The following is a 6,802-nucleotide window of genomic DNA, read 5'->3' on the forward strand; positions in this document are numbered from 1 at the left end:
TCCTTTCTCACCTTCCAATCCCCAGAAGACCCCACAACAGAAGACAGCCTGTAACCCTCGGACAGCTTTCTTAGTGGTGTCCGGATCATAAATAAGACCTCTTGGAGAAAACAGTCAAATGACTGTTCTGCAGCAGCCACTGCACTGCTCTGCAGCAGGAATCACTGAGTCACCCAAGGCAGGCCATTGCTAGGCCAAGGAACTGGCATTTATGAAATTCCTGCTTCTCCCCTGCTTGCTTACATTGTGACATGATCAAAATTCCTCAAGAAAGTAAAAAACATTTACAAATACACATTATGTTTGCATAGTATGAAAAGTATGTATTATCCAGCACCACCAATTTACCAGAACACGTGGGACAACAGTACTTTTCCAGGTTATTAAAGAGAGAGCAGGTTAGCAGCAAGGTCTGACATAATACCAGTCAGCACCTGCTAGTTACATCTAAAGATAAGCAACTGATTTATTTTTGTTGTTATGTAAGCCCAATACTTTCACATCAGAAGGCACAACGGGTTAGTATGTTTCATTCTGATATTTTTAAGTAAGACAGCTTGGCATTCCACAGAAGGATTTATATTGATGAATCAAGGAGGAAAACCACATGCTGAGAGAACGCATAGCAGTAGGGAAACTTGTGTGTTACTGTATACACGAACGTGCATTACAAATAAAGGTCTGATTAAGTAAAAATAGATTATGGCTTAAGTTGTTCATTATTTAAAGGCATGCATTTGATATTCATACCCATAGTATAAATCCATTCTGAATAAAAGTTCAGTCACATACATGAAACATCAGCTTTTTTCCTTTTTCTTTTAAAGATTAGTATTTTAGTCATGGCTCAGCTTTATTTTTAGCAATCCAGGAAAGTAATTACTGCCCCACCCTGAGGAAAAAGAAAAAGAAAAAAAAGCAATGAATCACTTGCTTTGTGTGACAAAGCAAAGACCTAATCTGAGACAGATTTACACAGCACACAAACTCCTCTACATTTATGTTCCAGGCTTCTGTGGCGACAGTCCCTGCTCGCCAGTGGTTTTCACTCTCACCCTCCCTGTTCCTCACTCGTACAACCAGGCCTTACTTCTCACAGCATATCTGCTAAAGCTCAGAGTGCCACGAAAGGCATGCCTTCAAGCTTGCGATGGCAAGCCATCTAAATTATTCTGAACCTTTCTTCTTAGTCCTTTCCTCATACCACCCAGTACACACACCTCCTGCGCTCTCTCTAAATGGGCTGGTTTTCCATTCAAACTAAGCAGCTCTCGGGTTTTGTGCCACTTGCAGTTTAATGATTACTGCTTCGTATGAATACAGCCATGTGTATGCATAACTTAGTGAGTCATAGGTTGGTGCCACTCAAAAAAGAATTTTAAAAACCCCAACACATCACTGCAGAAGTTTACTGCCATTTGAACAAAAACTCTGCTTATCTCTCCATATATTGGAATCACAATTACGTAAGTAATGTATGTGACCAACAAGAAGCGAGCATGTGGCTACAGCACACATCAAACAACTTAGATCTAAGTTTGTTTGCTTCTAACACGAGCCTAAAGTTGTCTGCTTTTTCCTCCAGATGCAGAGCTTCAAGCTGGAGATTCAGTGAAGAAGAAATATTAGCGAAAGCCTAGCAATGAACAGCTAAGTAAATTCAGACTCCTTGTTCTGAAACAAGTTGACCTGAGGGATACCACAGAGACTATGAAAGTATAACCAGCAGGGAAAGTGTGGAAAACAGCTGAAGCTAGCAGGAAACAAGTTCAGAACAAGAAAGCAAAGATGTTTTTTTCAACCAAAGGAGTGCCATTTGGTGGAATTACCTGCCACAAGAAGCTAAATGTTTATATGGGCTCTGGGGGAAGCTAAACAGGTTTGTGGAAGAGAAATCTAGTGAGGATTACTAATTATTAATCCATTCAACCACTACATATGGCTGTATGGTCAGAAAATCCCTGCGCTGCTAACAGAAGTATCATTTAAGCTTCCTCTGTTCTTACACTTTTTTTTTTAGGACCCATTGCCTAAATCATTGCTTAATTCCATTGTCTCAGAAGCAGGAACATTAGGCTGCCTACACCTTCTGTTCGATACCATACATCTGCCCTTTTGCAAACCAGGCACCTGGAAAGCCCCAAGAGACAGCAGAAAAGGCCCAATACTGCCAGGATCCTTTAGATTGACAGACTTCATACCTTTTAATTTATCTCACACACACACACCCCCCAGCTATTTTAAGTAGCCTTCTCTCAGTTTAGCTTAAACATTTAGGAGGAGGTTGAACTTAAACCAGATTTTAAGACACACTCAAAACAACAGCTCCACACAGAAGCCAACACATTTAAATTGTCTGATACAGACACATATGCAGCTAATCCCTTAGCTCAGAGGAACACCAATAAATATTAGTGATTTTAGAGCTTAGAAGGCAAACAGAAAGCAAATTTGAGAAAGCCAACAAGGGAATCAACTTGTTTTCAGGCCCTACTGAGACTAACGGAGACATGGAGCACCTTAACAGCTATGCAGCTAAGGAAAGCTTACTGCCCATGGCTCTGTAGCCAAAGCAAACCGAAAATCCAGTCCTCCTCCTTATGACCTGTGGAGACACTGCACACTCTTTAGTATATGTTCAACGCTAAAGCACCTTATTCCCAAATAAATAGCGGAAGGGATGTGGAAAAGGTTCTGTTAAAGACCAATGAGAAACTGAAATGAAAACCAGCCCCACACGGAAGAGCCTGTACTTGTTCCTTCTTCTGGATTTATCTATGACTGTAAATTCTTTTCCTTCATTTTTCTTTCTGTTGCAGTTTCCATTGCCTCAGGATTGGTGTTTTTTTTATCCTCAGTAGCTCAAGCAATAAGCAACTTTTTAACAAAGCTAACTACTGCCTGATAGATCTACGAACCATCAGGTTTCCTGACACCTTGAAATAAGTAAATTAATAAGCTTGATTCCTTGGAGGAGGTACCTCCTGGAGAGACAACCAAGTAATCAAATGCCGATCTGTGAGCAAAACACATTCATGCAAAACTCACTGAGAAAATCAGAGAGACTTGTTCAGTGTTCCTAAATCACTTACGTGGAACAGTAGGTTTGTGTGAGTGGTGCAACAATTCTCAGCTGAAGTAAGTCTGAGAATTACGACTGATTCCTCCGGTACTGCTGACATTCCTGCTCACGGTACAGACTAGCAGTTCCTGTGTCTGGTGGATGCATGGCACTTTGTTTCAGAGTTACAAATTTTTCAATTATCTGAAGTTTTTCATAAGTTCCGTGAGGATTACATGCCTCAGAAAACTCAGAAATTACATCGCAGAGCAACAGGCCTCTAAGGTGTTACTCGCCTAGCTGCAAACAGTTAGGTGGCTTCCATGAAACTGATCACTTCTCTCCTTGTAAGGCTTGACCCAGTGGGGGACACAGGTGCACAAGGTGCTGAACGATGGTTTTATGGCCTTGCCTCTCCGTGAAGCCACGCCAGGGTTACGCCTAAATTCTGCAGATGACACCACGAAGGTGGTGGGGGAACAAGCAAAGCTGAGCCATGCAGGAGGAAGAACACGTGGAGGGCTGCACCCAAGCAATCGCACGCAATGTACGGTGTGCAGAAGTGCTAACGGGGGGCTCGGGGAGGGGGAGTGCACAACAGTTTGCCCCCAAGCAGATCCTTCCCTAAAAAAAAAGTGCTTCCCTGACATCACAACTTTTTACATTATCTATAGGGTGTCCTTATGATGCTCAGAGAATTCTGATGATGGCCTTTACTGTAAACCGCTCTGGATGCGCAGCTCCAAACCCGAAAGCATCTCTACGGTAACAACACATGCTGCCAGCCGTTTGATTTGTGAGGGATTACGTTCTCTTCTTCAACAAATAAACCATGTAAACGTCGTAAGAATATTTGCTGTCATTCCAACCTGCATTTCAAACTATTTCCTCCTGAAAGCAAGTCTTTCTTAAGGTCACTTCTCTTCCTAGGGTGCCTGTTGGTAGCAGGCTTTACAAGCGCAGCAGGTGACGGGAGGCGGTTCGGGAGAGCCGAGCCGCAGGGTTTCAGACTGCAGTAACCTGAGCTCGGGCCACAAACGGCCTCAGACTTCGAGGACGCTGCAGCCGGGGTCGGGCTGGCTGAGGGCTGGCGCGGGTGCCTGATGCCACTGCCCCATCTGGGTACGTAAGGCAGGCTGACTTGGGGTAGGACCACGTGGTGGGACGTGGGTCTTGAAATAGGTGGAAATCAGCAGATTTCTGGAAGCAGATATGTTAGGGGTAAGTTGGTGGTGCTGAGCAACAGGACAAGGTCAGCGGTGCCCTGCACCACGCTGTGGCCATGGCTTTTTTCGGCTGCATGTGACGTGATGCCAGTGAGCTCAGGACCAGCCATTGCCCACCCTTAAGGAGTGTGGGGTGGCCTCATTTTTATCCTGTAGGCACATAGGAATAAAGTCTGTACACGTCTGCTCTGTTCTTCAGCCCCAGCAGTCGAGAGTGCGCTGAACACCAATTCCCTGGCTGCTGCCTTTCAGGAGCGCAGGCAGTGGAGGGCAGGCTTTCCCGGCTGGCTGAGCACGGCCAGGTCGGGTTGTAGGAGGGAAGCGCAACTGCAGATGCTGAAATGCAGCCCAGACTTTGGGGGGGGGGGCGCGGGCGGGGAAAGAGAGAGAGAGAGAGGAAAAGAGTGGGGATTTGGGTTTCTTTCCACGGTCCTGGTAAAAGCAAGCCGACCCCCTGGGTTACGCTGAACGCTTGGTAGCTCCCGCACCACCCGGCAGTACATCCCATGGGAAACAGGCAACAGAGAGAGAGGTGACCTAAACCTGATCGATCTGTGATCAGCTAAAGTTTCACCGGAGCAATCTGACACAGCTGGTTATCTGGGAGGAGAGGCTTATCTTGATAGGACAAGCCTGTTATAAAACCTACAAGAAGTGATTTATCTACAGATCTATTTTGACAGCTCTCATGCTAACAAATACAGTAGTAGTGAGTGACTTACCTTTTCCACCTGCATGATTTCCTTGGAAAACTTTGCAGTCCACACCCTCACGTGGCACAGGCATGTGCAAAGCAAGCAACCTTTGCCAACATATCTGAATCCTCCACTCCTCCAAGGGTTTTCATTTTCATTTGAATACCAAGGGTTTAGAACACACACAAAAAAAGAGCTGTGGCATAATCTACTCACTCACTCTGGCAGATTTTCCCTCTTTCACAGAAATTTGACTGTGATTATGCACTCTCAGGTTCTAGTCAGTTGCCAGGTGTAGGTGTCAGTGCAGCAGAGCTGATGATAATGATTCTTAGCATTAGGTCTGCCTAAAAACCCCCAGTAAAATGTCAGATTTTAGTAACAGATTATTTCATTGACTCCTTTACTCAGAGAGGACGTGCTAGTCCAGAAACCTGTGTCAGCCTGAACGTTTTTTTCAAAGTTTTGATTAAAATGCTTGGTGTTTTATAAGGGGAAAATGCTGTTTACCTAGTTGAAATAGTTCTAATGGTTTAATTGAGATGGCTCTGTGCTTGTCATGTCAAAACAGGTATTTCAGCCATCACCTGGAAGGACTGCCCTTTTGCTGTCTAGTAAAACTCACCCATTCAATCTATAAACTTCCAAAGAATCTCCCCTGGTGCAATTTGGCAATTGATTTCTTTAAAAGACTTACTGATGGAGCATGCTTAATCTCTGCATTTAGCGTAATTGGTCAAGGCCATCTCCCAGGAGCAACTGTGCATACTTCATCCCACAGCTGAACAAGAGGGATGGGATTTCTTACGTGATTTTAACTCTGTATTGTAAACCCAACTGTGATTCTGAGCAGAACGGGAAGTCCCTACAGGTAATTCTTCACGAGCACGTGAACCCCAAATGCCTCCTGTGCGGAAAGCAAAGAACAGAAAACGATACAGAAACAAAAGGCAAGACAGTCAGAAGCTCTGAGTACTAACACAAGAAGATAATGAACTGTGACAGGAACAAGGGCAAAGGTGTCTGTTGATAAGAATGAAGAAATCAGGGCTTTACTGCAGATTTACCTGCAGCAATTAATTTCACATCTCTTTCAGACTCTTTGCCCTTCTGCAAAAAGGGAGTAATGATATTGACCTCTTTTGTAGAGCTCAGCACAAAGCTAATGTTGGGGAAAAAAAAAACCTGTCCTGCTTTCCAACCATTACGTAACTACAACTTCTTTTTTTTAGTGTCACATTGAAAAACTTGCACACTCAGATGTAAAACAACAGAGCATGTAATAGAAAGGTAAGATATTACTTGAAAATCTACACAGCCAAAAATCCTCCACGTTCAAGGGTGACGAGATACGAACAACTGTGGCATCTCACAGACGGAAGAGGCAATATTACTTGTACACAACCAAACCACCAGGAGAAAACACACACCGTTCTAGATTAAACAACTTCTTAGCTATCCCCTTTTCCTTCTGTTTGGAAGGAAGATGTGTCTAGGCATACCTATTTCATACCCCGAGAACACATTCACATTCTTAGAATTCAAACATTTAAAAAATTTCTCCTACACTATGGTTTGGAGAGACGTTTGTCTGGCACTGCTGCATATTGGTTTATGAACAGTGGGAACGCATTTTATAACACAAATGCTGAGCAATTTGTAAAATAATGAAGCATTAAAATAAATTTTAGATCACCCAAGAGTTCAGGCAGAGCAGAGGATGGACATACAGCCGTGCTGCTTCATTAGAGCCACAGAGAGCTCCAACTCCCCGAGCTGGGAGCAGAGAGGAACCACGGCATTCCCGGGGTGGTGAGCTA

The sequence above is a fragment of the Falco naumanni genome, chromosome 9 (genome assembly GCF_017639655.2).
Source record: "Falco naumanni isolate bFalNau1 chromosome 9, bFalNau1.pat, whole genome shotgun sequence".
Classification (NCBI taxonomy): domain Eukaryota; kingdom Metazoa; phylum Chordata; class Aves; order Falconiformes; family Falconidae; genus Falco; species Falco naumanni.